This window comes from Cenococcum geophilum, assembly GCF_001692895.1.
Source record: "Cenococcum geophilum 1.58 unplaced genomic scaffold K441scaffold_71, whole genome shotgun sequence".
In the NCBI taxonomy this organism is placed as follows: Eukaryota; Fungi; Ascomycota; class Dothideomycetes; order Gloniales; family Gloniaceae; genus Cenococcum; species Cenococcum geophilum.
The window spans coordinates 388,067-398,043 of NW_027137629.1; positions in this window are offsets into that span (position 1 = coordinate 388,067).

Sequence of the window (9,977 nt, forward strand, 5' to 3'; positions counted from 1 at the left end):
CGTATACTTAGCATTAGAGATAGAGCGAATATTATAAGACAATTAGACGTTTATTTTAGTGCACTCTAAATATAAAGAGGGTTGCTAAGATAAAGGACTCGCCAACGCAATATAAACTAACCCCTCTTTCGCATAATAAGAACATAGAGACAGTATTATCTTACTAAAAGATAAGATTATAGTAACGGTATAAGACCGGCAAGCTATAGAAGAAGAAAGAGATGCTTTAGGTATAATAAGTAATAATATTAACCAAATTAATTAGACGGATATTATACCTCTAGTAAACGACCTAGAAATACTAGGTATCTTTAAGGACGAAAATAAAGAGGAGGGAGATGGTATTACGGACGCTTTAAGTACAATATTACAACTACTTAGAGAAGAATTGGAAGAAGCTAGTTAGTTAATACGGGCACGGTCCAGAATGGATCCAGTAGAACTATGTGACGAGGAATAGTAAGTAAAGTCACGTAATGTGATTTATATAATCTATATAATCTATAAAATCTATTATAAAGTAAATAGCGGATAGAGCAAATAGAGTAATAACTTTCTTAGAAGTACGGATATATATTTAAAGGACTATAGCCCCTACCTAAATAGTTTCTTCCTTGTAGTGATTCTTAGAATACAATTAGAGTTAATCTATTAGGCAACCACTCTACTAGTTATTATTACGTTGTTGACTTTTCTGTATTACCTATATACCTAGCCTATTAACGAGTTTACCGTAGTTCCTACTACAAGGCTCCGTTACAATATTAGTATAGAAAATCTTAAATTACTAAATGTACTAAAATAGATTATATATTTTTAATAACAATTTTTAATATATTAAACTATATTATAATAAAAATTTAATACTTAATTTTTATAATTTATGATATAGATTTAGATCTTTTAATATTACTATAAAGTATAAAAGTTAAATATTTTTTAATATGTTTTTTTAATATATAGCTTACCTCTATATCTATCTACTATATTAATTTTATAAAAATCTATTAAATTTTAGGTTATTTAGAGGTAGTAAATGTATAGGGGAAGTATGAATTAGGTAGGGCCGTGCATTAAGTAGTTAGATATAGTAGTTATATTTATATTATTAACTTCCTATTTACCTATTTACCTAGCCTATTAATAAGTCTACTATAGTTATAGTAATAATAAAGTTAAATAATATACTACGGAGGTGCGTTTTAAAAGTCTTTGCCGCTAAGAAAATTTACTACCTTAGCTTACCGCCTTCTGAATCTAAATACCCTCCTATTTGTCCTCTTCTACCTTAGGTGCTTTTAAGTATTTTAGTGGCTCTATAGCACCCTCCCTATACTTATTACCTCCTTTAAGCTTAATAACCTTCTAGATATGCCTAATAATCCGCTTAATCCAAGCTTAAATCCTCTACTGCTTAAGATACCGCCCGCTATTCCTTTCTTATATACTCCCTATACTGTGACGCTCCCTTATATATAATAATCCTCTTTATATATAGCTAGCAAGGCTAACGGCGATATATATCTTATATAGTTTATTTAGAAATTTATATAATCTTTACAATTTTGGTGGCTAAGATTCTATACGCTATAGGAGCTATAATTTAAGCCCTTATAGCTAAATTACAGCCTCCTATAGAACATTTAGTAGTAGATCTTTTAGCAGCTATTTGAAATGTTAAAAAAAACTTAAAGGTAATGGAATTAAGCTGCTAAAACCAAACTTAGTAGAAATCTACTAGTAGAATCTTATTATTCTACCTTAGCGGTAAGCTAGCTTATTTATAAAGACTTTTAAAACGCACTTCTGTACCTAAATCACTAGCTATAAGATTATCTATAGTAGTAACTACCTTAGGATTAGAAGGAGATACTAATATATAAGATAACAACTTATAAATAATTACAATAGTAGAGTTTTAAGAATTTATAAAATAAATAAATAATAATTAAGGAGCACTACTAGAGTAGCTATATAATATAAAAAGAGAAAGGATTAAGATACTATTAATTAAAAGGTTTATGGAAGAAAAATATAAGCTAATAGGATTTTTATATAGATATGACTAAAGATTTAATATAAAGGATCTAAGTTTATAGATATAAGTAATTAAGTAGCGTATATAGAACTATTCTTAATAGGTTAGGCACTAAAGTGGTTTAAACCCTATATTATAGAGATATAAGTTAATAGGTTAGTAACTACTAATTTAAAAGTATAGTATATATTCTTAAGATAGGAAGGATTTATTAGGAGACTTATATAAATATATAAAGATCTAGAATTAATAGCCTAGTAGAAGGAAATTTTTATTAGCTTATATAGAGGGGATTAGTAATAGACTATATAATATAGTTTTAAACCTTAATAGCTTAGACAGAATAGAACTAAGGGGCATTAATAGTATAGTATAGAAGATAACTAAAAGCTAAAGTCTAAAGTACTATAATATTAATATATAATCTAAGTTTTAAACGTATTTAGGTAGTAATAGGACTTTAGTATTTTAGCAATAATTAATAAGGAAATATATATATACCGTTATTATTAGCGTCTAATTAATAGGCGGCTAAATTACAGTTAGTTAAGAATAATGGTTTATAGTCTTTACTAGTAGCTAATAAGGCAGGATCCTTAATATTACTATTTCTATTACCCCTTTAGGCCTAATAGCTAGTGGCGACTTATCTCCTACCCTTATTATACAAAGTTTGCCATTAAGGGAGACTTTATAGCTTTCCGCTATACTAACACTAATATTTCCTCTTTCTTAGAGAGTAAATATAGTGCTAATATAATTAAAGAAAGCGTTTCTTTAGATAATAAGACTAAGGATAACTATATAATTATCCTACTAGGTATATATTATTACTTAGAATTATAATAGGAAGATTTTAAAGTATAAGGATTAACTAAGGGCGACGGATTTATATATAAGATCTTAGACTATAACTAGACCACTAAGGACGTTAAAAAGTATATAACTAACTAGGTGGCTTAACTATATAAAAAAGGAGACATATATATAACTATGCCTTACCTTCCTTATAGGGTAAAAGGACTTTTAACTAAGACCTAGTAAATAATACTACTATAGTTTATTAGGATTTAGGATAATTATAATAACCTTAAAAGTATAGAAGGAGGAACTTAAGTAGAACTAGTAGATGCTTACTAAGACTTAAAAGCGCTGCCCTATACGCTAGCTAAATATACTAATCTTTATAACGTAATTCTATACCGCTTCCCTACTATAGTTAAGTTTATAGCTGCTAGCGCCTTATCTAACACACTTTTAGGTAGACGACAATGGGATTCTTTAGCGGTAATTTAAGATTATAACCTTTTTCTTAATAGTAATAGGAACGAAGTTAGGAAATAGATGTATTCCTACTATTTTAGGGCTGCTAAAAATTATAAGGATACGTTTTAGCTAATATATAGAACCAAAATAGAGCGCTTTAATAGCTGCTTCTTATATATACTATTGTAACTTCTGCTTTAGAAAGACTGTTACGTATAGGAACATTTATATACTAAATTATCTTTTTAATTAAATCTTATTGGTAGACTTACACTTTAAAAAAACGGGGTACCTAATCTCTACCCCATCAAAATTCTAAAAATTTTGCACTTGCGATATACCCCCCAATACTATATAAATAAAATTTCTATTTATATAGACCTATAGAGCTTACAAAGCGCTTTAAAATGGTATGAATTTTATCTAAATATTCTAAGAATAAGTAATATTATGCGGATGTTTATAAGAGCCTACGGAATTAAGCTTAGGGGGAGACGTATACGGAGCTCTATAGGCTCTATAAGCTCTATAGGCTCTGCAAAAGCTCTCTACAAAGCTCTATATAAAGCTCCATAAAAGCTCTACACAAAGCTCTACTTAAAGCCCTCTTTAGAGCCCTAAAGCTTTACTAATACGCAGCACTAATATACTAGGAAGTCTCTACGGACGCCCCTACGGACATCTTTATAAACGGCTCTGCATCGTCTCTATAACGGCTCTATATTATCTTTACAACAGCTTTATATTATCTCTACAACGGCTCTACTACTGCCTATATAATCGTCCGTACTAACAACTCTATCTTATCTCTACGAACGGCCCTACAAACGGCTCTACGACGGCTCTATAACGGCTTTACATCGTCTTTATAAATGGCTTTACATCGTCTCTACGAACGGCTCTACGAACGGCCCTACGACGGCCCTGTAACGGCTCTATAACGGTTTTATAAACGACCCTATAAACGGCTTTATAGTAGCTCTACAGCTGCTCTACCGACAGCTCTATAACGGCTATACGCGGCTCTATAACAGCTTATAAACAGCTTTATAAATAGCTCCATAAACGACTCTATAAACGGCTCTACTATTACCTATATAAACAGCTCTATAAACGGCTCTACTATTGCCCATACAATCGCCTATATAATTGTCCGTATATATAGCTCTCTAATAGCTTAGGGGGAGCTATACACGGAGCTCTGTTTAAAAACTATTATATATATATATAACTACGTGTATATAACTACGTGTATATAACTACATGTATATAACCCTTATTACCACTACTACTCTGTAAATCTCCCCCTTAACCGGCTATTTTATTCCCACTGCTATTACGCTAGGTCTATTTCTAAATACCCCTCTAATTCTAACGGCCTCCACTATACTATATATATTTACTACTAGTATAGGTAAAAGGAGAAAAAGTAGGCACGATAGCGGCCTCTATAGCAGCCTCCGCAGTAGCCTCTATAGCCTCTGTAGCAGTCTCTACAGTCTCTATAACAATCTCTATAGCCTCTATAGCCTCTATAGTAGCCTCTATAGTAGTCTTTATAACAGTCTTTACGCTACTGCTCTAGTTATAACTAGCTATACTAACCCTTTTAATTTAATCGGTTTAAAACTTGCGAGATCTGCCATATAAATAAGAAAGCTATACGCTAAAGGTCTAAGTAAAAGTGGTTAAATAGCTAGCCTTTATTATGGGAGTTAGCGTAAATATATCTATAGTAATGGGTATAGTAGGCTAGTAAAGAGGAGGTTTATATTACTATATAGATATATAAGGGCTAGAAACCGCTTCTTTAGTATAAGCGGCGGTTATTAACTATAGATAATTACCTTTAGGAGATTAAGCTATAGGAGTAGCTATAATAATAGAAGCAGTATAAACAGCGTAAGCAGTATTAAAAGCAGCTCTACTAGCTTTATTAGCAGTGGGTATAGGCTATATATTAGGTGTAGAGGTAAGAGTAATAGTAATAAGAGTAGGAGCGGCGGCAGCAGTAGGGGAGGAGAAGAAGAAGTAGTAGTAGTAGTAGCAGGATATTAACTACTAAAATAATAGTAGCTAAAATAGTCGCTAGCAGCCTAGACGGAGGAGCGGTAGGGGCGGTAGGGGTAGTAGGAGTAATAGGGGTAGTAAGGGCAGTAGTAGCAGTAGGGCGGTAGTAGGGTAGTAGTAGTAGTAGTAGGGTAATAGTAAGGTAGTAGTAAGATAGCAGTAGAATAGTAGTAGGGTAGTAGTAGGGTAGTAGTAGGGTAGTAGTAGGGCAGTAGTAGGGCAGTAGCAAGGTAGTAGGGCAGCTACTTAGTTTTTAAAAAGACTTCGTTCTAAAAAAACTTCGTCCCTAAAGGATAAAAGCCTACTATAAGCGCGAGAAATATATAATTTTTTAAGGAACTGCAAATTGCCGGCTATAAGTTAGCAATTTTAAATTTTTTTTTTAAAAATTGCTTATTTCTTATCTTTATCTTCTTCTTCTTCTATAGTACTGTCTTAACCTTTTTAATGAGTTATTATTTATTGGGTTACCTAACATAAGGGATATACTTACCCTATTAAATTCGCGACCTCGCGACTAACTTACCTCACGACCTTAAATCCTACCCCTTACTACTTAAATACTACTCCCTACCTACCGCCTAAATGCCTTCCAATTGTTTATTTTATACTACCTATAAGTAGTATTACTCTTCTACTAACTTTATAATATACTGTTATAGGGCTCCGTATAAAACCTATAACTTTTATAAAATTAATCCTTTATTTACTCTTATTTAACTTATTACCTTTCTAACTCTATATATGTAGGAGAAAAGAAATAAATGGTTTTAATAACCTTTAGCGGACCTTCCGCAGCCTAGAAACTAAACTATAGCCGCTACTACCTCCGCCGCTACTTTTACCGCTACTTCTCCCCTTATACCGCCCATATTGATTTAGCCGCGACTACCTGTATTAATTTAGCCGTAACCTATTATAGTCTACCCTATCATAGGCTAGTTGGATACTAGGCCTATTACTATAGTCCGCCCTATTATAGAGTAGCTAGATTATAGTCCTACTACTATTTACCCTATTACGGAGCAGCTAGATCTTAGTTCTATAAACATTACCTATAACTTTTACGCCGCCCTATATTAGATAGATAAACGTATTAGTATATTACAGCCTAGTAATCCACGCTTTAAAGCCTGCTGTAAGTACGGTAATATAAACCTCCCTCTATTCTAGCCTCCGCTAGACTATCTATACAACCTTTTAAAGTCCTATAGTACTTTTACTAGGTAGTTTAGGGAGCGGCTCCGCCTATATAATATAGCACTGGCTTTTACGTCTATAAACTATACTATTACTAACTATGGTATAGCCTATAGCGGCCTAAATTGCTTCTAGATATATAGTAAGCTTTACTATCTATAAGGCCCGCTAGAGGCTACTATTAACGTTACTCTATAGTATACGCAGCTATACTTTTACAACCCTAGTTATACCATAAATATCCGGCTATAGGCTAATCCTAACGCCTAGCTAGATGCGGCTATCCTATAGTGCATTACTGCTATACTATTTAAGGTATAGAAGCCTTTTATCGCCCTCTATTAAACCATAAGGAAACGGCTTTAGGCTTAGCCTATAATAACCCTATTACGGATTATCTTAAACCTATAAATACGGCTTATCTTAGAGGCTAGTACTAATTAGCGCTATAAAAACCTCCTAATAAGTAATAAGGTAGCCGTTGTTATACTAGGTAAGTATAGTAATGCTAGCTTTTATAATATTATATTTATAAAGCGTTATATACCTAATAAACCCCCGCAATACTGCTGTATTAGCTTAGCATACGCCGTATATATACCGCTCTACTACGTACTGCTCTTCCCCTATAGTAATACTAGCTAGTGTAAGGGTCTCTAGCTACGTAACTCTAATTAAGTTCGCTAGCGAGACCGTTTAACGTAGTAGGTATACTTTTAGTTCTACCTATACGTCCATAACGACTCTAAGCTAGTTACTTTTGCCTACTGCTAGCTATTTTAGCAGTATGTTATAGATATATAGGCGCTATATAATTAGAAAAAGCTTAACTAAATCTACTTCTACTAAACTAACCTTTGTATAAAGCTATATAATAGCGTTGCGGATACTCTTACCCGCGCTAATCTAGACCCTAAATTATTAGGCCGCCGCGTAGTTCTTCTATTAAGCTTCCTTAGCAGAGCTCGCTTTATTAGGCAGTACTTTTGGAATTTAATAGCTATTATCTGTAAGTACCGCCGTCTAAGCCTATTTATTACGTTTATTACTAACCCTAGGTGGAATGAGATTACTTATAAGCTACTATCTGGCTAGACCGCTATAGATAGGCCTAATTTAGTTATATACGTCTTCTACCTAAAGCTAAACCACTTTATATACGACCTAAAACGGATATAGATCTTTAGCTAGTTCCATAGCTATATTTAAACTATTAAGTACTAAAAACGGGGCCAGTCTTATCTATACCTACTACTCTTTCTATATCCATATAACCGTAATAAGCTACTAAACCTAGCTGTAATTAACCGTTTTATATTTACGGAGCTTCTATAGCTAAAGGATAATCCTATTACTCGTCTTACTAAGATTATAAAGTTAATAATAGTTTACGGCCCTTACGGCTCCTGGAATCCGTAAGCTCCCTATATAATTAAGTTAAGGCTAGGCCTTCTACTGACTTACTTAAAGCAGTACTCTAAGCCTTTTAACCCTACTACCGTTATATATATAAACGGTTATCCAGAATACTACCTTTATAATAATTTACGGTTATAGTCTATCCGCTTACTAGGGCCTATTAGAGCTACGTTTAAAATAGATAACCGCTAGGTTATTCCGTACTGCCTATATCTAACCATAAAGTATTATACCTATATAAATATTAAGGTCTATACCTCTATATAATCCGTTAAGTATATCTATAAGTATATATATTAGGGGAACGACCGCACTACTTTACGGCTTATAGATGGCGATAAGGTAAGCTGGTATTTTTAGGGCCCTTCTAAGGCTATCTAACAGCTATTTAAGTATTCTATTTATAAGGAGTTACCTCCTATAACCTAGCTTGCGGTATATACCTTCTAGGCAAGTAGTCTATATACTTTTAGCCTAATTAGTCTATTAAGGAGACTTAGCAGCACCTTAAGCTCTCTTGCTCTATACTAATAGCTTTCTTTAAGTATAATGCGGAATATAAAAATGGCTGTAACCGCCTTTATTAAGACTTTCCCAAGTAGTATACCTTTCTTTTAAAGTAATAGGAGTGGCGTCTACGCTAGCGAGGCTTTATAATAGGCCGTATATATTACTATAGTCCTATTATAGGTAAGAGGTTCTACTTACGGCTGCTACTAACGTCTATTCCTAGCCTTACCTCCTTTAAAGACCTTTATACTATTACTGGTATAGTTTATCTAACCTTTTAGGCTGCTTACGCCGCCTTAGGGCTACTAGAAAATAATTATAAGTAGATTAATTACTTAATGGAGGCCGCCGTTTTTACTATTAGCGCCTAGCTACGCTTTTTGTTTATAACCACTTTATTTTACAGCCCTATTATAAAGCTAGTTACTTTATAGGACCGCTTTAAATAGTCTATTTATAATAATCTGCCTTGCTTTCTAGCTTGCTAGCCTAATACTCCTCCTACTATCGCTAAGGACGACAACGCCTATTTTAATTATGGCCTATACCTTATTTATTAGATACTTATAGATTACTAAAAAATGCTTACAGACTATAGCCTGCCCTAGTTCTAGTACTAGTAGGGTATTATTACGGAGGAAAATAACCCACTTTTTATAGCCGAGCTGCTGCAACATAACCCTATAGAGGAAAGACGCTAGTTTATTAAGCTACGCTAGCAGTATTATAGAGTAAGTATAAGCGGCGATAATATATAGCGGAGTAGATATTATTAAGCTATATATATAAACTATATAATAAGATTAAAACGTTATATAAGAAAAGAAGGTAGGAAAACGGGAAGAAAGGGTATATATTGTTAACTTAGTTGCTTAGTTAATATATACACGGAGTAGAATAGGATTTAGGTTATAGTCTTAGCAAAACTTAGTAGAATATAGCAGGATTTAGTAGAACTTAGCGGAATATAGCAGAATATAGCAGATTACCATTAGATTACTATAGGTTATAGCAAATTATAGTTTTATAGATAGTAGAAATAGGTAAATGTATATAAGGTATTACGGGGGTGTCCTATAATAGTACCCCCATTTTAAACTTAAGCTTTTGCGAGATAGGGCTATAGTAGTTTTAGGTAAAGTTTATAAAAGTCTTCTGCGGCTTATATAAGTCCTATAGAGTTAACGGGTTCCTATAAAGGCTTAGTAAAGCCTTTCCATTTTAGGAGATATATATATTAGCGTTTCCGTTTATTATACTTAATATTATTAATTCTTTTAATAAAGTACTTATTCTTACTATCTACCTTAACTAGTAGGGGAGAATCTTATATTTATTTAGGCAGGGCGTTTAATATAGGGGTAGTAGGGCGGAGGACTAACGTATAGAATATAGGGTGGATTTTAACCATATTAGGGAGCTTTAATTAGTAGGAGTAAGAGGAGACAACCTTCTTAGCTTTATAAGGGCTGGC